The following is a 21,209-nucleotide window of genomic DNA, read 5'->3' on the forward strand; positions in this document are numbered from 1 at the left end:
GATTTGAGAGAGTTAGGGTTTTGGGGTTGATTTTTGTGATGAGAGTGTTTGGGAGATGATAATGTGAGTTTTAGGTTTAGATAAGGTAAGGAAATGAGGGATGGTGGGGGTGTTTATATAGAAAAAGGGGTGAGGGACGAGCGGCTGAGGGTCGGGCTCGGGCGGATTTCATAAGGTTTCAAAGGAATCCGAGCGTCTTGATGTCGGGACGAGCGTCTCGCAGGAGGAATCCCAGCGTCTTAGTAAGAATCCGCTCGGATTCTTAGTCAGTGATTTTGGCTCTTCTGAGATCAGCTGAGGACGAGCGTCTTGTTGTTGAGACGATCGTCTTGTGCAGGACGAGCGTCTTAAATAGAATCCGCTCGGATTCTTTTCCAGTCCAAAATTATTTTCATGCTGCTACACGGGACGAGCGTCTCTCCTCTGGTACGAGCGTCTTCTTTTAGGACGAGCGTCTTTCTTGTAATTGTTGGGAAATGTGTCCTCAACAATAGTGCGATCACATGATTTAAATATCATTATTAAATCTCATTTTAAGAATACATGTGGGATGTAATATTTTACAGTCAACTGGTCCACACATATCGGTAATGATTGGCTGACTAGAGTTTGACATTACTGTCGTGCGACGGTGGTGATCAGTTGATCCCCTTAGGTCATACCTAAAGGGTAACACTCTTAATTGATTATTTAATTGATCGTATGACGATACGGGTTAATTAAATTACTTAAAATTGACGGACGATTTTGGAAGTAAAATTTACGTATTTCATTATAGTATGATTAAATGAGATACGGTCTAAGTAATCGAATTGTTTCATTACTTAGATGAAATTATTGTTTAAGGAAACAATTGCATTTAAATGAATAAATTATTATGGGGTTTTCTACAAGGTAACCCTTTGTTTTTTCAAATTCTACGGGATAACCCTATCTTTTTATTCAAAACACACGGTAACCTTGTACTCTATAAAAACTAATTAGGGTGACCTCTACCTTGCATTATGTCAAATTGGGACATTAAGTTGATGACTTTTTGGCAAATTTTTTATGAGTAAGCATTCCATCACAATATTCACACCATTTCCGTTTCTCACCCTCACCATTATCACCACCACCACTAGTACAGTTCCCAAACTCCCACCGTACCTACCATCCCGACGTACCACAGCCCCACTCATCTATCACCACTTGCCGTCAAATTCTCTAGTAAAAAAAGGACGTCATTGTGATTTTGTGAACTATCATTGTAATTCCCACGGTGGCGTCGATCCACTGTCATTCCCGTAGGCCAGCCACCCCACAATTACCCCCAAGACCATAACGGATACCACGACGACGACCACCACGTAGTAATGCAACCAACCGCTCCACAATCAAACGCAAGAGCATCTTTGACATTCGGCGCCGACGAGTGAAGTGACGCAGATGAGGGAGGTGAGTGTGGGTGTGGGTGGCAGGAGATTTGGGGAAGTGGTGGGCAGGAGATTTTCAACTTCGGTGCTTGGAAAGTTGGAATTGTGGGTGCGGTGGTGGTCCGTGACTGGGGTGATGATGGTAGTAGTGAGTGTAAGAGGATAAAGATGAAAAATAAAATGGTGGCTGAAATGGTGATTGATGGTGGTTTGGTATTCAGTCATGTCAGCCTACATAATTATCTAAATTAACATACTTAACATCCCCAATTTGACGGAATGCAAAATAAAGGGTCATGCTAATAAGATTTTATAGAGTACAGGGTTACCATGTGTGTGAAATAAAAAGGTAGGGTTATCTCGTAGGATTTGAGAAAATACGGGGTTACCTTGTAGAATAACCCAATTATTATAAATACAAGATGTTGTGATTTATAAATTGGTAAAATTTTTGGTACAAGTAATTATGAATTACTAGGTCGATTTTGTATATGACGTATTTTATTAATACGTTGATTTTTAATATGTTAAAAATACATAACAATTTTATGTGACATGTGACATGTGACATATGACAAATTGACTAAAATAAAATGGAATCCATTTTATCTCATTTGGACCGAAAATAAGGAGGGAGTATGGTGTTTAAATTATGTTGTATTTTTGAGTGGAAAACAATATAATTACACCTAGCCATAGCCATGCAAGCCTATGTTTTCTTGGATAGAAAAACTTCACCATGCATTGGCTCCCTCCCCCTCCTTCCCACCGGTTTTCCAAGAGCAAAAGAGAGAGTTTTTCTCTATCTTTTTCATTCATACTTTTGCATAATATTTTTCTAGTGTGAGAAATAAAAATGCTCTCTACATCTTATGAAATTAGAGAGATAAAAACTCCAAAAATCCTTCCTCTATATACCGAAATTATAGAGTACAAAATAATTATTTTGGGTCAATTTTTAGTAAGATTATTATTATTCTAGATCTAATAATATTAATCTATTAAGGGGTTATCTTGGGTATATGCTTTTGGGAGAGGTTCTAATTTGAACCTTGTTCATCCAATATTTGGAAGCTCAAGAACAAGTGAGTAGGTGAACTCACTTGTGCCCATAAAACCGAAACATCCAATGTAAGATGATGATTTCTTCTCTATATTTTATATTGTTTGCATGCATAAGATCACTTGTTAATTTTATGACAAATTAAATTAAAGCATATATGAATATGTTGAGTATATAGATCTACTTTTCCTTTCAATCGGTATCAAGAGCCTTGGTTGTTTGCATGCAAATCGGTTAAAAGTTTTTCCGAGTTATAAGAATAACATATAAAACTTGAATAATTAGTGTTATTATGAGATATCACGAAATTAATTTATGCATGTTAAATTTCTGGTCCTAAAATTTTTTTAGGATATTTTGGTTAAATTTACGGATTTTTATTGTTCATATTATACAATAATGACATTTAAATATGATTTTATGAGTAAAAATGTCATTTTCGGACTAAAATTAGCTATACTTCGTATTTTCCAGTGATTTTTGTATATGTTGTCACATATATTATTTCGAGATAACCTGTAAATTTTCATAATTTTTGGACTTCTTATGCTCGAAAAATGGATTTTTTCATTATTAAATTCGGATTTAAGTGATAAATAGGTTAATATGAGATAAATTTCGAATCTGGTCATATAAATTTAGTATACACATGCAATTTTACAAGATGTGTGTAAAATAATAGGCTATAGTGAAGTCTTTTTGCATGATTTATGGATTTTTGAAGAAAAATAGCATAAATAGTGACATTATTAGTGAAAAATTAATAAAACATAATCTATGACTAATAAAAAACATTATATGTTGCATTTTATTATCTTTTTCAGATCTAAAATTTAAAAATTGATGTATATAATTTTTCACATGTTTTTATGATTATTTTAGTTAAAACCGATAAACCGCAACATTGTTTTTCCGGAAAAATTCGAAATTTTTAACCTAAGGTTTTGAACATTATGAGTGTCATGGTATTTTTCCAGAATGTTCATGAGTTTAAATTTCAAATTTCAAATTTATTTGAAATTTTGTGATTTATTTGAAGTTTATAGCATTTTATTATAATTTTAAGTCCGTTATGAACAATTTTTAGTAATATGAGTTAATTATGGTCAAATTATTAGTGAAGACTAAATTTTGAGTCCTAAGAGGTTAGGGTAATTAACTTATGCATAAATATGAATTTATGTAATTTTTGTGATTGTAAAATGTTGAAATCACGCAAATCCGTAAAAACCGAGTAATATACGATATTGACTAATTAAAGGCGATTTAGCATAAAATCGGCATGTTCATACATATTATAATGCTGCATTTTCTTTATGATTGTCATAATTTTAATTTATGTAATTTTACTTAGTATGGCCTTAGATTTTAATTGGTATTTCCCGAAATGTATGGGAATATCGATTCGGTTGTAATTTTATTGTGATCTCGTATCACCGTTTTGTAATTTAATAGATTTATTTTATTTTAGTTACAAATGTATAATAGGAAATTATGTAATTTATTATGTAATTTAAATTCATCTCGGAGTTCCCAAAGACGGATTTCTTCAAGATGGCGATACATAAAGACGGTGTTACCTCGAGATGCGTGCCACAACCGAAGTTCAAGGGACCAATGGAGTTGGTTTCCGAATATGTAATAGTTAAATAGTTTTTCTATGTTAGGAAAGGCCATACTAGGATTTATTTTATGCTTGCATTTTATTTTATGTCACATGCATCGCTAAATCGCCATAACTAAAACATGCATCTTCTTTCATCGAGTTTATCGACCGTGTCAATTAAAATTATCGTAGTTCACCGCTTTAGTTCACTTAAAACGTGATAGATAATAAATTGACATGACCTCTCGCTAAAACAATTAATTGAGACATAGCCTTACCAAATAGTAGAAACCATGAAAACCTATTTCGCGAGGGAGTGCACTCGGCTACCCCGGGGTACAAACCTTGTTACGTAGGGGAAGCGGGTGATAAATGTCCATCCACCGAATTCATGTTGATGAGAGTTTCATCGGCTACCCCGTGCCTAAGTTAATGTGGGTTTGGATAATGGACACATTTATTCGAAATTTGGATTGAACTCAACAAAAGTTATTGATAAGGGTTTCATCGGCTACCCCGTGCCCTTGTTGATGTGTTTTGGGCTATAGATAAACATTAGAGTAATTTTATCGACCAAGAGTTCTAAAAGTAGAATCGGTTAAAAGGTTAATCCACCGAGTTATATTGATAAAGGTTTCATCGGCTACCCCGTGCCTAAGTTGATATGAATTTGGATCTTGGAATCATTTATCATAGTTGGGTAGAGGTCACTATGTAAATGCTATACTAGTTTTTCAAGTATTAATAAAACGATAAATGTTAAGTTTTCCACTATTCCGTTTTTATATTGTTCTATTTCTTTACCACAATTCATATACGATATCATTTCGATTTTGATACAAATCTCCATTAAAACATCGTAACTAAAGACAAAATTTGAATTTGCTTCTAAAACCTCAAACGAACCATTGCTAAGGATCTCTTGTAAAGAGTATAGATTAAAGTTATTCATTATCAAACAGGTTTTTGATTCTTGACTAACACTTCTACTTACAATGTATTATGTTTCATATACTTAATTGAATTAAGTACCTTGAAGCGATAAATTGTTTTGGTGATTAGATTTTCAGAATTCGTAATTGACCAAAATAACGCAACCACTTCAATGAAAGTTTTAAGACTAAAACGAACAAATGAAGAGTAATCTTCATGAATTCAATTTTGCTTCTCAAAGCAAAAACTCATTGAAATGAGTGGGAGCATTCTCTTAAACCGTTAAGATAAGGACGAGGTTCGAGAAGTAAAAATTATAATGGAATTGATACAAGGTAATGTTAAAAGTAAAGTTATTGAGAAATAACGATACTAAACCTATCAATCCCGACCGATAAAGTTTCCATTGTCTTAAATGTTGGACACAAGAAAGGAAACTACCCCAAATTATTGAAGAATCAACAAGTTAGTTGTGGGACATCTAATGGGACCTTCTTCTTTAAATGTTTATTTGATTAAACATAAATTTTGCTAGTACCACTTCGTCAATATTAGAAACCAGTTGAGGTTTTCATCATTGTACTTGATACATAGGATGATTAGAATATGACGACTAGCAACAAGAGATAGAGTAATTGTGTACTCAATCTAGTTTTTGGATTTAAAGTTGCACTTAATTGTGACTATTAAGTGCATAAACTCTAAATAAGAATATAAACTTGTTAAGTGACAAAAGAGGTTTCACTTTTGTGACCCTATACACCATGATTTGATGTATGGCTAGCCCATTATCAAGGTGATTATATTCTAAACCAAACTAGAAAGATATATCATGTAGATGATGTAAGACTCAAATTGGTAACCCAAGATTAAACCTTAAATTTTGGAATGATGAACGCAAAGAGTTATCGAGTACTCTTGAAACCACTAGATTGTTAATGGTATATGCGTATCTTGTATTCAAAGCAAGATGTCTCGTGCCTTTTGGTTGAAAAGGAGATCGAGGTTGTAAATCATCGATCCAAAATAGGTTGATCATTATCTTTACCGACGAGTTAAGTTGACACTAATATGTTCACTTAATAAGGTAAATAGAGAAATCTTTGAAGAATTTCAAAGAGTTCAAGGAATTACGATTTAGTCGTGATGGGATTATCAAAGTGAAGACTTTGATATAAGCCAAATGAATTGTGATATAGTATCACAAATTAATCTCTCTTAGCACGCATTATGGAATAATGTGTGGTTGGATAAGAATTCAAACGCTATTCGATATGGTTTGGACTTCAATCAAGTTACTTTGAGTTACTTGATCCTTTTGGGGAATTTATCATTTTGTCTAAATTATTTTTCCACTAAATCATATGAGATATGAAATGGTAATGTACCATGTTTGTAAGTTTTCACAAGAAACAAATGCTCATTTTTCCCTTACAATTATCACGAGTACGACGGGTTTGCGGCTCGTGAAGCTGTCTTTCTAAAATACAAGTTTATTTCTAGAAGACAGAGTGAGAGAAATTATTCAAGAGCCACAAAGAATGTTATGTTGCAAGAAACTGGTCTTTCTTGGCTACATGAGACGTTTAGTGTAAGACATTGTTTCTTCAAAACCTAGGAGGTTAAATTCGTCACTTGTTAAAAATGATGAATTCATGCTACTTTTAAGAAAGTAAAGAGCTTATAACTTACAAAAGAAATTGTTTGATTCAAGTTGATTACTTCTAGAAAGTAATGAACATATGACTTACATAAGAGTGTTTAAGTCACAACTCAATACAAGGCTTAGAGCCATGAAAATCCGAAACAAAAGGGCTTGATTAGTGACAAAGGGTTTTGCACTAATAAAGAGATATTTCAAAGCAAGATTGGTTGCAAAGGGTTTTGCACTAATTGAAATGATTAAGTTTAATTGGATCTTCTTAGGGATTGTATTTCATTATGAGGATATGCATACAGCAAGTGAATCTAAAACCCACTTCTTCAATAGAAGGAATGTATTCAATACATGTCATGAGTTTTATAGATTCTTGCAATCCTAAGATAATGTGAAACTTAAGAGAGGATCTTAAGTAGGACATCAATGAGTTGGAATCAACATTTTGATCATGTGATAAAACATTTCTCGATAAGTCGAGAAGTTGTGTTTATACATGGAGTTTAGTGGGAGTTACGGAATTTTTAATTAGTCTGATATGTGGATGACATATTAATCATTGAGAATGATTTAAGACTTTTGGAGTATTATAATACATCTTGAATATCCGGATTTATGAAGATAAATCCACATGATATTAGCGTCAGTAAGAAGTCTTATGTTGATAAGATTCATGACTAGTTCAATTAAATTGAACATATTTGATTGATTTCATTTGCTTCCGCTGCCGAATCAATTAAAAAGAAATGATGTATAACACTTCATATGATTTAAGTATGATGAATTGTTTTCAAAATCGAATTTAAGTAATCTTTACCAAGTAAGCTATAAAGATTACCCTTAAGTGCTTGCAGAAGCATTAAGGAAGTAAAGCAAAGTGTTTATGATGCAATTTTGTGTAAGGGTGTTACACAAGTGACAATTGACAATTGAGATTGCGCATGGTTTCCGACAAAACCATAATCAAAACACATTAAGATGGTTAAGATACCATTGTGGCTATGTTAATTAAGAAGTAGATTTTCTAGAATCGTTCTAGGCAATAAAGAACAATGAGAGATATTTATAACGGAAATAGAGTACACTTGCAATCATGAGATGTGCAAGAGGATGAGTCCCGCACACTGTGAAAACAGTGGGAGCTATTCTTAGGCTAGAGGACCTATGTCTTGATTGGATCTCGACACGTACTCAGAAAGTTTTGTGATGCAAATGTATACATTACAGAGGAAAACGAGTATGTAGTAAGGTTGAGTAAGGTACAAGAAATTGATAAAACCTACTAACCAAAGCCTTCTCAAAGGCTAAACATGATGAGTCATGTCATTACAATTGAATTGAAATGAACAACTACGTACAAGATCAAATTAGATTATAGAACATGAAATAGTAATCAGGCATTGACTATTCATATGTGATAATCGCATTTGTCGTTCGAGTTTTACTTTAAAACTATTTTATTATACTTTGTTACATCCAAACGGGTTGCAGAGACAACGTTGAACCCCGTTAAAGTGAACCCGGATTAACATAGTATTAGCCCATAGTCGCTTGTATGAGGTGACGTCTCGAAGTGACTAGAGTGTGATGCGATTGATGGCAAGTTCAAGTGCCATAGAGTCATGTGAGATGACTAGTCGATCACATAGGCAGATTGTTAGGAACACTCTGTCGGGCCTTATGACCGCTTATAGAGTTCGCAATTTATAAAGCCCGGTCGTGGCGAGAGCTGCTATAGTATTCTAATGAGTCGATTCTTTTGACTAAAGACTGCCTAAGATGGCACAGTTTGATTAACTTTGATTTGTGTTACTACGACCTTCGTAAATGGGGTCAAATGGGCATATTTTGGGTTATGATGGCCGTGGCTAGTCGAAGGGAATAAGTGCGATAGAATTGTCCACCCCCTTGTCGTGGTTAAAACAATATCTCGGGGCCACTCTAGGAGTAATGAATCGGAAATGCGTGGCCACGCTCGGAAGGTATCTGTGATAGATAAATCCGGTCAAACAGTTATTCTCCAGATCGAGGAAACCACTCTCGATATGATCACTTGCAAGTACGACCTGAAAGACACCTTGCATTGAGTGGGAGATTGTAATAGGACAAGAGAATTGGTGACGCACACTTATCGAGGACAAGTGGGAGATTGTTGGGAAATGTGTCCTCAACAATAGTGCGATCACATGATTTAAATATCATTATTAAATCTCATTTTAAGAATACATGTGGGATGTAATATTTTACAATCAACTGGTCCACACATATCGGTAATGATTGGTGACTAGAGTTTGACATTACTTTGTCGTGCGGCGGTGGTGATCATTGATCCCCTTAGGTCATACCTAAAGGGTAACACTCTTAATTGATTATTTAATTGATCGTATGACGATACGGGTTAATTAAATTACTTAAAATTGACGGACGATTTTGGAAGTAAAATTTACGTATTTCATTATAGTATGATTAAATGAGATACGGTCTAAGTAATCGAATTGTTTCATTACTTAGATGAAATTATTGTTTAAGGAAACAATTGCATTTGAATGAATAAATTATTATAAATACAAGATGTTGTGATTTATAAATTGGTAAAATTTTTGGTACAAGTAATTATGAATTACTAGGTCGATTTTGTATATGACGTATTTTATTAATACGTTGATTTTTAATATGTTAAAAATACATAACAATTTTATGTGACATGTGACATGTGACATATGACAAATTGACAAAGATAAAATGGAATCCATTTTATCTCATTTGGACCGAAAATAAGGAGGGAGTATGGTGTTTAAATTATGTTGTATTTTTGAGTGGAAAACAATATAATTACACCTAGCCATAGCCATGCAAGCCTATGTTTTCTTGGATATAAAAACTTCACCATGCATTGGCTCCCTCCCCCTCCTTCCCACCGGTTTTCCAAGAGCAAAAGAGAGTTTTTCTCTATCTTTTTCATTCATACTTTTGCATAATATTTTTCTAGTGTGAGAAATAAAAATGCTCTCTACATCTTATGAAATTAGAGAGATAAAAACTCCAAAAATCCTTCCTCTATATACCGAAATTATAGAGTACAAAATAATTATTTTGGGTCAATTTTTAGTAAGATTATTATTATTCTAGATCTAATAATATTAATCTATTAAGGGATTATCTTGGGTATATGCTTTTGGGAGAGGTTCTAATTTGAACCTTGTTCATCCAATATTTGGAAGCTCAAGAACAAGTGAGTAGGTGAACTCAATTGTGCCCATAAAACCGAAACATCCAATGTAAGATGATGATTTCTTCTCTATATTTTATATTGTTTGCATGCATAAGATCACTTGTTAATTTTATGACAAATTAAATTAAAGCATATATGAATATGTTGAGTATATAGATCTACTTTTCCTTTCAGTAGTCCGCTCGGATTTCAAGTCAGGACCAAACAATACCCATAAAGAGGCTTTGGACGAGCGCCTTGCCCTCGGGATGAGCGTCTCGTGCCGTCTTTCTCACTTCTTTATTCTTTTATTCCAAAAATCATTCCCTTGCACCCTTTTGTGATTCCTCCTTATCTTTTTCTGAAATTATGCTCAATAAATGGGTAAGAAAACCCTCTCTCACTACTCTCATGCAAGAAATGCGAAATTACATGCAATATTATACAATTTTATACAATGCAAATATTATGGGAAGGAATATCTTACTATTGGTGGTTTAAGATAGGACTCCACCAAACTAGTTCAAATTGTCGAGATTCTTTGTCCATAGAGCTCAAGGCTCTTAGAAGGAGATCAAAGGCTTGTGAACAAGCCCCAAATAAGCATAGGTATGGTTTGCTTAACTTCAAAATGAAGCTCGGCCAAAGGAATTTGTCATTTATTTTCTTTTTCACCTTTTTCTCGGCACTTGAGTATTTACGATGCTTCAAACCAACAAGCCCATGATTCTTGTCAACATAAGGTATGAAGTATGGTTCATACTTGTCCGGAGACTTCCACTTACCATCTTCCTCTTCAATTTTGGTAATGATGATAGCATTTTGATTACTCAATCCTTCCAAGGTAGAAGGAGAATTCTTATGGCATTGATGATCGGGTTCTTTAGAAGTCGAAATTGTGGATGCCAAATTTCCACAAGCAAGTTAATTTGTAAGTTTCTTCTTGAGCTTTTCCACCAAGTATCCTTTATATGATGTTTTGACCTTTTGGAGAAGGTCCACCATATCATCTCCAACAATCATAGGTTCCATGGTGGGTGTAAAATAGTCTTCATAGGCAATAGGGGAGGGGCATTCTTCTTCTTCATGATAAGGTATCTCAAATTTCTCAAGGATAGGTTCCTCAAGTAGAGTGATCTCACAACCTTCCGCTTCCTTGTCCCATGAGTTCTTGCAAAACACGATCTTATCATCATGGCTATCTTCATAGGAATCATAAATGGGGGTTTCATCTTTCTTCAATAATCCTTCCTCCACCATCTTAATGTTCACATCAAAAGACACACCCTCATACTCACAAAGGCTAAGAGTAATTGGCGTACTCAACCTCATATCTTCTTCATCAAATACAACACTTTTATACGCACAAGAGCTCAAGGAGATTAGCTCTTCCCACTTCTCATCTTCTATACCAAAGGTCACTACTTCAAATTCGCATTCATGATAAATGTCTAAGGATTGGTGGGGAGTAGCCACTTGGGCTTCCTTCATTTGGGCAATTTGATTTGCCAACTCCTCACCGTTGGTAACAATGCTTTGAAGAACATTGTCTCTATTTTGGCTCTCCTCTAGCATTTGTTTGAAAAAGTTTTGTTGATCTCCCATCATTTGGAGAATCACATTTTGAATGGGTTCATCTTCTTGTTGTGGGTGGGTGTGAAAGTGGTTGTATTGTGGCAATTGAAATTCATTATGAAGTGGGTATTGGATGTGGTGATTTTGGTGGGAAAATTTGGGGTAGTAGTTAGGATTTTCATTGTATGAATAGTAAGGTAGGTTTGTGTTGACTTGCTCCTCAAACTCCCTATACCCATAGTCATACTCAAAAGATCCACCACATACTCCATATGTCAAGTCTTGAGCCATCATCATAGCTATGACAAGGAAACAACTACAACCAAGGAAACCACACAAAAACGGTAAGAACAAACCTTGGGGAACTAGTCCTCAAGGCTAAACCACAATTAAAATAGACAAACAAGTAAGGACTTAATCATATAACACCCTCCCCGGCAACGGCGCCATTTTGATCGGGTGATTGTCGTCGTGTCTCCCAATCAAACACATTTATATTCTCAACAAACAACTAGTTAGTGGTTAAGCCGAGGTCGATCCATGGGACGGTGTGCTTTGGGTTCTAAGTCTATCTATCTCAATTTGTGCTAGTGTCACAATTGATTTGGGTTTGTAGTTATGTTCTAAACTAATGCAAGCAACAAAGTAAAACAAGCAATAAGGGTGTAGATAAATAATAAAGGATACTAGGATGTCATGGGACCATAGGGGATTCATGGGATTTGATCATACAAACATGTTCTCAATTATATGCAAGCAATTATTGTTGTGATGGGATCGAGTTAGTGTATATCTTACAATCCCTAAGAAGGTTTGGGTCCCGGAGCCGAATCGATTAGATTGTACAACACCTACAAAACGACTTAGTCCTTCCTATTCAACTATATGCATGGTCTAATGAGACTCGAGTTGGTTTATGTCTTACAAGTCTCATTGAAAAGATAAGTGATAGGTAAAAATGCAAGGATTCATAGGCTTAGCATTTCATCAAACATAACATGTGCATAAATTGAAATCACAACAAGCAAGAAAATTAATTATGAAGACATATTAGATTAAGCATGAACCATTCCCCATGTTTGTTTCCCTTAATTAGCCATTAATCCTAGCTAAAAGACTACTCACTCATTATCATGGAAAATATGTCATCAATGGTGTCAATCATTACAACAAGTATAAACATGATACGAGCTTAAGGAAATAAACAATAAAGAGTAAAGAGTAAATGAATTATACCAAACTTGAGATGATCCAAATAATAAAGCAAAGAATAAAAGAAGAGAACTTGATTGATTGATGTAAAGTTGTCAATTCTCCAATAATAACCCAATAATCTTCAATTACCCAAAAGTAATAAACTTGAACAATAATTAAGGAAAGATTAATGTGTGATTTGTGGAAAGATTAAAAAGTAATCTATTCGAATCTACTCCTAATCTAATCTAAGAGAATTTCCTACTATGGGAACCTCCTTCATAATCCCCTTTCTATATTACGAAATGGGGTATTTATAATAGTGCATTACTAGGTTAAGTAAGGATAAATTTGTAATTAACAATGCCAAGTTCTAAATTAGGGAAATGCAAGTCTCTTCAAGGAGATGAGCATATCGTGCTAGAGTCATCATTATCCGCTCGGACCAAGGAGGGAGACGCTCGGACTATGGGTTGCGACGACGAGCGGTTGATGGTCGGGATGCTCGGATGAAGAGGCGGGAAGACGAGCGTCGCCTGCTCGGGACGCTTGGATTATGGGCAGGGGAGAAGAGCGTCTTCTTTGTAGTCCGCTCGGATTGTTCCTCAGAATGGTCCTTGCTTTTCCTTCTCTTGCATGCTCTTTATTCTTGTGTTGTCGGTCTTCGTTCTTGCCTCCTCTTTCACACTAGTCCATCCAATATCATCAAAAAGCTTCCAATTATGCACGGGAGACGGGAATTTCCGCCTAATTTGTCTTCTTTCCTACAAGACATACGAAATGCACTAAGAAAGCAAAATAGAAAGCATTTGACGGATAAAATGGCTATGGATTGATATAATAGTATGCAAAATAAGTTCAATTAGGAGACTAAATGTGCGCAATTATGAGTCACATCAGTGTACTGTTTCTGTTGTATTGTTTTGTGTAATCAGTAACTGACCCCGTTTAAATGTTTTAAAAACTGTGGTGATCCATTCGAGGGTGGTGAGCAGTTATTGAGCATGTATGATTTGGATGCGCAAGGGATAGCTGGACATGTGTCACAACGAGTCTATTTGAAGTCTTCTGCTGTTATGTCGAACATTGTATTTACTTTAGTTGGTTTTAGTTTTGGAACGGTTGTATCATACTTTACAGTTTTTGGGTTTTGATGTATTCACTTAAACTATTTTTATTAAAGTACGTTCTTTTATAGTCTATTTGATATTCATTGCCTCGGGTAACCGAGATGGTAGCACTTCCATTTGCTAAGGTAAGCCTTGGTAAGGCACTTTGGTAGATGGGGGTGTTACAAAGTGGTATCAGAGCGATGATTTTGGAACCTGTAACTAATGAGCCCAATGAATATAGAGAGTCGAATTACAATGAACCCGGGTAGGAGTTGTTAGGAGCTAATGCAAAGACTTGGGAGACGTCCTAAAGCCGCGAACTCGCCCTACAACTTTAAACCGGTCACTATGGGGTGTCATGAGATCGCTATGTGTTTACTTATGTTTATATGGATATGTTGGATGAATGTTATGTGGTTGAATGGAGGTGTGTTGGAAAGGATGAAGTTAATTGTTTATGATAACATGAATTGTGGTTGGGATCGCTACTAGTTTACTATTGTTTATGTGAATATGATTGGATGAATGTGGTGGTTATATGTTGGATGAATAAATTGTATGAATACGTTGTATGAATATGATCTATGAATTGGTCTGAAAAGATGAAGTAAGGAATTGCATGAGAATATGAATTCACGTGGAGAACATGTTTATGTGATGGAAGTGGATTTTTTACCTTTGCTATGTTAGTAACATGTGAATAGAGGATTTTATGTCGTATATTATGTTATTGTTGTACGTAAAGTTATAGAATAAAAGCATGTGGGTAATACATGATTGACAAGTTAAATAATATATGTGCATGATGGATGTTGTTGCTTGGCTTTTGAATATAGTAACATGTGATTAGGAATACTGGTTTTATGAGTATTGAGTTGTTTTTGTCTACTTTGTTGTTGTTTAAGTTGTTTGGAAGAAAGAATCTAGTAGTCATGTTGTCCGATTATAGAGAGGTTGTCTTTAAACTATTATAACTTGAGATGTATATATGATTCTGATGTGATTCCAATTGGAGGTGATAGCTTGTTCTTTTACGATTCTAACGATAGGTTACACGCCCAAAATGACCAAGAAACGAGTGAGATATGGCCGTTTTACGAAAATTGGACAGTGCTGAGAACTGCGGAGGGTACTCGATCGAGTGCACCTCTTGTTACTCGATCGAGTAATCCTTACGCGATCGAGTAGCCCTGGTAATTTATTATACGTGCTTCTGACCTTCACCTACTCGATCGAGTAGGCTACACTCGATTTAGTGACCCCTGTTTTGGGTCATATGCTTATCTTTTCACTTCGTCGCATATCATATTTAATCCAAAGGTGTTCTTTTGCTTCTTTATACATTGTTTTACGTATTTGTTGGTTCTGATGCGTAAGTTACCAGATCTTATGATGTAATGAGTAACACCTTGTGATGGATGTGAGTTCGGTGGGGAGGAAATGCGTTATATGTGGTGGTGATGGATAGTGGAAAAGGAAAGGGAAGATTGATGAGCTCATTGAGGCATGTAGCATATTTTGTGAGACGTGGTGAGTGATATAATTGCGAGTTTGGGTCATGTAAGGTAAGTGTATATGGGCAAGGGGTGATGTAAGTGTAAGGAACATGAGAATTAAATGAATGAGATGAGGGATGCAAATAGTGGCAAATTGAGATATGTAAGGATTTATAGAGAGAGATGGTTAGGAATGTGTTGGTTAAGAATGTATGTGATGGAATGTCGTTGTAAAGGGATGAAGAAGAATGGTGTATAATGAACTTAGATTGAGGGATGCCGCGACGTGGATTTGTAGATAGTGATTGATTTGGGAATTTGGATTATTAAGAGGTGAGCTAGTGTGTAATTTTCTTGGGCAATTAAGTGGTATGAAATGAATTTTGATTTCTAGAGATGTAAAAGGGAGATGCAATTGATTGAACAGTAAACGTTGATTTTATGAATAGATTAGTGGCAAGTGTGAGTCAGTAGCATGATGGGAGAAGATCCATGGTAAGAAAGAGTGAGATGGTACTGATATGAAATAATGGGATTTGATTTTTGGAGCAACGAGAAGGTAACCGGAGCGCTAAAGAGTTAGGTAGAAGAAATAAGGAGTTGAATTGTTAATTGATTTTGTCGAGTGTAAAAGAAAAAGAATGAGGGGAGTCAACTAAGAGAACGTTGACCGGAGTTGAGGAGCATGAAAGTAAGGAATCATGGAGATGTACGATAACATTATGAGAGGGTATGAGTTAATGGTTATATAGGAGTTTCGGGACAACATATTAGCCATGAGTTTCGAGGAATTAAGGAGAGTAAAAGTTGGTAAAGTATCGACACGATATGAGATTTTGATGGTGAGTTAGGTGGCGATACAATTAAAGACAGAATTGGGATAAATGTTCAGGCAAATTTTATTGATGGAATTGATGTTCGTTGTTTGGGATGTTAACCGAAAATGGGAAAGAAACCGTGATATTTAGAGATGAGTGTAACAGGTTTGATATACGAACGGTGGTAGTGTTTAGGTGTTATCACTAGTGGTTAAGGGAGATGATAAACAGGAAAGATAGTCATTCTAAAGAGATTGATTTTGTAGAGACCAGATTGATATGTATGGTTGTGAGGAAGTATATGACGTGGTTATAGGAGGCGGTTGCTAGTAGTTGAGTATTAGCGGTATGTTTATAGTTGGCAGGAGGTGATGGTTATGCGAATGGGAGAATGTGTTATGAGGGGCATACGAGTTAAGCTCGGGCGAGAGGTAACCTTTATCAGGTGGTAACTTACGTGATCAGGATTGACTAGTTGGATGTGATTACGGGTCTATGATGTGTATAAAGTTTTGTGTGAGGTTCTGACCTCACGAGAAATGGTATGCTGTGATAGTTATAAAGTTGTTGTCTGAATGTTCTGTAATATATGTTGGGCATGGTAACCTAATGGAATGATATTCAAAAATGATAGTTTGGGTGTTCTGCAATGGCTAGTTATACTTGTATGTGTATTCATGATATATGTTTATTCCGTGAAATGGTAGGGATGATATTCATGAGGTTCTTATCTGTTTATTCTGTGTAATATGTTGCGTTGTGATCTAGTAAAGCGGTTTTAAGTAAGTTTTCTTGTCTGGGAAGTTATACCGAGTCAGTGATTATGGGAATTGTGTAAGTTGCGATGACTGCGGATGTGGCTGTTGTGCCTCGGGTGGTGATCCGGGCACGATACTTCGTGTTGTGATGCGGGTATCTTCGCGCTGCGGTGCGGCTGTTGGTGGCGGTGTTGCGATGCCATCACCGGTTGTGGTGGAGTAGGCGGGATGATTACGATACGAGTTTTCGAAAGTACATACCAGTTACACATAGATTGTTGTTTTGTTTGCTGCTGCTTCCTGTGAGTTTCGGTTTGTAAATATAGACGGTTGTTTTGTTTATTGATGTTTCTTACCAGTTTCAGCTTGGGAGTGAGGGTAGAGTATGATATGAAAGAGAGTTGGGTATGTTTCTGTCGTTGTTATGATATAGTAATATTCTGTTGATGGGACACAGTTGCGCACTACAAGAAAAAGTGCTTTGGGCAACAAAATAATTTGTCGCACAAAGACTGTATTTCGTTGCCCATTCATTTGTGCGACGAAAATCAAGTCGTCGTGGGCTCGACGCCCTTTGTACCATGTGCAACGGCATTGTTTTTCGTCGCCCCTGCTTTACTTTGTGCAACAAATTTTTGTTGTTGCCCATTGAGTGTTTGTGCAACGAAAAGCTTATTTGTCGCTCATACAATTCTTTTTTGGCGTCAACCTTTTTCGTTGCCCCTTCATGTTTGTGCAATGACAGCAATTATCATTGCCTTTCCGCAGCTACTTTGTGCAACAAAATATTTCGTTGCACAATACTTGTTTTGTGTGACGAAATGATGGCCTTGTTGTCATAATGTCAGTTTCCGGCGTCCATGCATTTCTCTAGCTATAACAATATCCTACGAAACTCGAGTCTGTTGCTTTTCCAGATAAATGATTTTCATTAAAATATAATACAATGTGCCTCTTTATACATATTTCAACCACCTTAAAGATGTGTAACATATACAAAAATTAAAACCGTAAGGAGCTAAAAAGTTTATATCTAAGGCTTCGGTGGTAAACAAAAAAAAAAAGAGATTCAAATGTCAATACAACTTGCAACATCCCATTTGCCCAAAAATATCCGAAAGATCCATGAAGGTTTGTGTAACTCCATTCAGCACTCCCTCCTGTATATCAAGACATAAGATATTACATAAAGCAATGTTTGATTGATACTCCGTATAATTTAGTCTCCAAGTTGTCCCATTTGTAAAAGGTCAGATCCTTTAAATACTGAACTTGGCCAAAATAAAGAGAAATCAACCTCTATGTCCAGTAGACTTAGCTTGTGCATTGAAATCGCAAACAATTATAAAAAGAACTGGTACTATACAAGGAGTACTAGAGCACACTACCTTGGTTTTAACTACTATATCACGACTACGTGGATACGAGGATTTGTGCATTGAAATCGCAAACAATTGACATTCATTTGCTTGTGTACATACGAGGACTCGGTTGAACAAGATTCCTCAGATATTCCACTTTTGCCTGCAGAACCATTGGACACAGAATCAGAGTCTAAATTGAAAACATGAGACTTCAGAAGAGTGGCACGGCAATGGATACGACTCACATCTCATTTTACTCTCATTCTGAGGTGCAGCAAAGACAATAAATGAAGACCAGAAGAACTTAGTAAACTCATACACATAAATACCAAGTGAAACCTCGAAAGAACTTGTACCAGTTCATAGTTTATCAGAAAAAAACCATCATCTATTAAATCACTTATTCAATGCCCTTCCATTTACACCTCCTTTTGCAAATGTCCGACTTTTAGTAAACATCAAAACATCCAGCAAACATCATTGAGAAAAGCTTGAACTACAAACCAATTACCCCATGTGATCCCTATTCAACATTTCTCTCATCTGGCCATTCAATAATCTAAACTCTCAAAACTTTATCTTTTCCAAATGAAACAAACAAGCACAAAAGCTTAAAATCAATGGGTATCAGCTATTTCTAAAAAATTAGTCTAAAGCAATATTAAACAAACTAAAAACACTATAAAGAACATGAGTTAAGAGCATTCATTAAGGAATTAGGGAAAACAATTGGCACTTACTTGATTAGTGAGAGTTTTAATTGGGTTGTCTTTTACTAGGAGTTGCAACACCTTCTTCATCGTCATCCTAGATGATGTTTACGGCTTGAGGAAATGCCACCTATATGATACCCTAAAATCCTAAGAATAAAATGCATATTAGCAAAAACAGGAACAAATTGTGAAGAACATTTACTTGCCCATCCTTCACATACTAGATAGTACAGCTTCAGCAAAGCAAGAACAAAATTTCACCTAAATCATTTACACACTACTTATAGCACCAAACAAAGAATAAATTATATTTCAAAGAAATTCTTAGACGTTCATTGTTAATATTACTCTACCAGAAATATAGCACATAGAACATTACCTTTTGCTTATCACTATCCCAATACCCGTAAACCAACCAATCCCAATCGTCTTTATTCACTGTCAACGATCTGCTGTCTTTTGCTTATGCTAACGACTTCTCTCTGAAATGCTTTCCTTTGAGCCGATATCGCCAGTGTCTATATAAAGTTAAGCATTAATAGTTCAAAGAAACGATCATAAGCTTGTCATCAACAAAATATCACACAACATGCATGCCTGGCACAATGAACACATCATAGTCCTCCCTTTTGTCTGCTTATTTTAACAAAATAATTACTAAGTCGGCAGTTCAGTAAACAAGAACAGTTCAGTAAACAAGAATAAAGATCATGCCACCAAAAGACCAAGCAATACGAAGAAACCAACACCACCAAAAGGACCACTTTGCTTCTTGTGACCAAAAGATCAAGCAATACACAAAGGTACGTCTCACAATGTATACCGTCTTATGCAATAACTACTGATGGAATAATGGCTCACTTTGAGTGAGGGAGCCATGATAAACTAATTTGACCCTACAAAAATACTGAACACAATTTGAGGTACAACTCCCAAATTTTAGACCGTGATTGATGTTTTATATGAACCATACAAGGCAGTGGACTATTACATTGTTCAAATTCAAAGCACTTTATTGTTTGAATTTTCAATCTAATTTTGCTAAGTTTTTTATCTTTTATATTGCTTTCCATTCTTTCTTCTTCGGGGTCCATGTCGTCAAGTTCCGTAATCTTGCAGAAGATGGAGTTTTTCTTAGCCCAATATGCTCTCGATTCTTTGCTACAAACTCAGATTTTAGACGATGATAAATCAAAGCCCCCACAACTCTATAACAAAATTTTACCAACAAAATTTTACAGTAACTAAAAAGATGATGAATTATTAACAAAAAAAACAATAAACTTATGAAATATGATAGATTAGTATAACTTTACCAACAAAACTAAAGAGTTGATAAAACAAACACACAATTGTAAAAGAATCAGATTAAAGGTACAACTACTATTTCATAACCAAATCCATTAGATGATAAAACAAACCCATAAATCTAATTGAAGAACTAACCTGCTAAAGTCCACAGTCAATGACAGGAAGTAGGGTTCCGGTGAGGCGATGACGGAAAGTACGATAGAGGAGAGGTTTTAGGGTTCCGGTGAGGCGATGACAGGAAGTAAGATAGAGAGAAATTAAGGTCGAAAGAAAGTATAATAGGGAAATGAGCTATGCCTCTTAGTTTCTAGAAGTAACCAGTGAAATGTTTTTTACAAATTTTTAGGGAGGTTTTAGGAGGGAATTTTTTGCGCCTTATTTTTCGACCAAGGGCAACAATAAATTAAAAGTTTGGGGAAGATTGACGGTTAAGGGCAACAAATATTTAATGTCGTTGCCCAAAAGTGGACCATAGGCAACAAAATTTTATCCCGTTGCACAAGCTATAGGTTTGGGCGACAAAAACGCGGTCGTTGCTTAAAATATTATTGTTGTGCGACGAGTAAAATATTTGTTGCACATATTTTGCCCTTTTGTCGCCCAAAGTCATTTTTCTTGTAGTGGCGAGAGGTTGTTGGAGTACTTGTGATCTTCTTTTAGAGGAGGCATTGGTTGACATAGTAATGGCAAGTGATTTGTGGAACATGTGTTGTACTGACCTGGAAGCTGAAGGTGGTTCATAATCTTTTATTGGGACAGTGAGTATAGGGTGTTGGAAATTAGTATCATGTTAAGTTGTGGATGAGTTGTGGTAATAAAAGGGAGAGCTTGAGGATCTAGTGAGAGCGTGTGTAACAATTGTGGATCGTGAATTATGATTATGGAGATAAGTGCATGTATAGAGGAGTATGTCGTTTTGCGGTAATGTTGAAGAGTTGGTGTTGTGATGTTGCTGAGGATTTTATGGTATAGATTAGATGGAG

The 21,209-nt window shown here is 35.6% G+C and overlaps 1 long non-coding RNA gene across 1 annotated transcript; it reads right to left on the reverse strand.

Annotated features, from left to right (window-relative positions):
* Positions 1 to 18,062: 18,062 nt before the first annotated feature.
* Positions 18,063 to 20,604, reverse strand: LOC141630187 (uncharacterized). Its single transcript, XR_012537453.1, has 3 exons — positions 20,362 to 20,604; positions 19,295 to 19,433; positions 18,063 to 18,362 (listed from the first exon to the last, which is right to left on the reverse strand). It is a non-coding gene; the product is annotated as an uncharacterized LOC141630187 (long non-coding RNA).
* Positions 20,605 to 21,209: the final 605 nt, after the last annotated feature.

This window comes from Silene latifolia, chromosome 2, assembly GCF_048544455.1.
Source record: "Silene latifolia isolate original U9 population chromosome 2, ASM4854445v1, whole genome shotgun sequence".
NCBI classification, from domain to species: Eukaryota; Viridiplantae; Streptophyta; class Magnoliopsida; order Caryophyllales; family Caryophyllaceae; genus Silene; species Silene latifolia.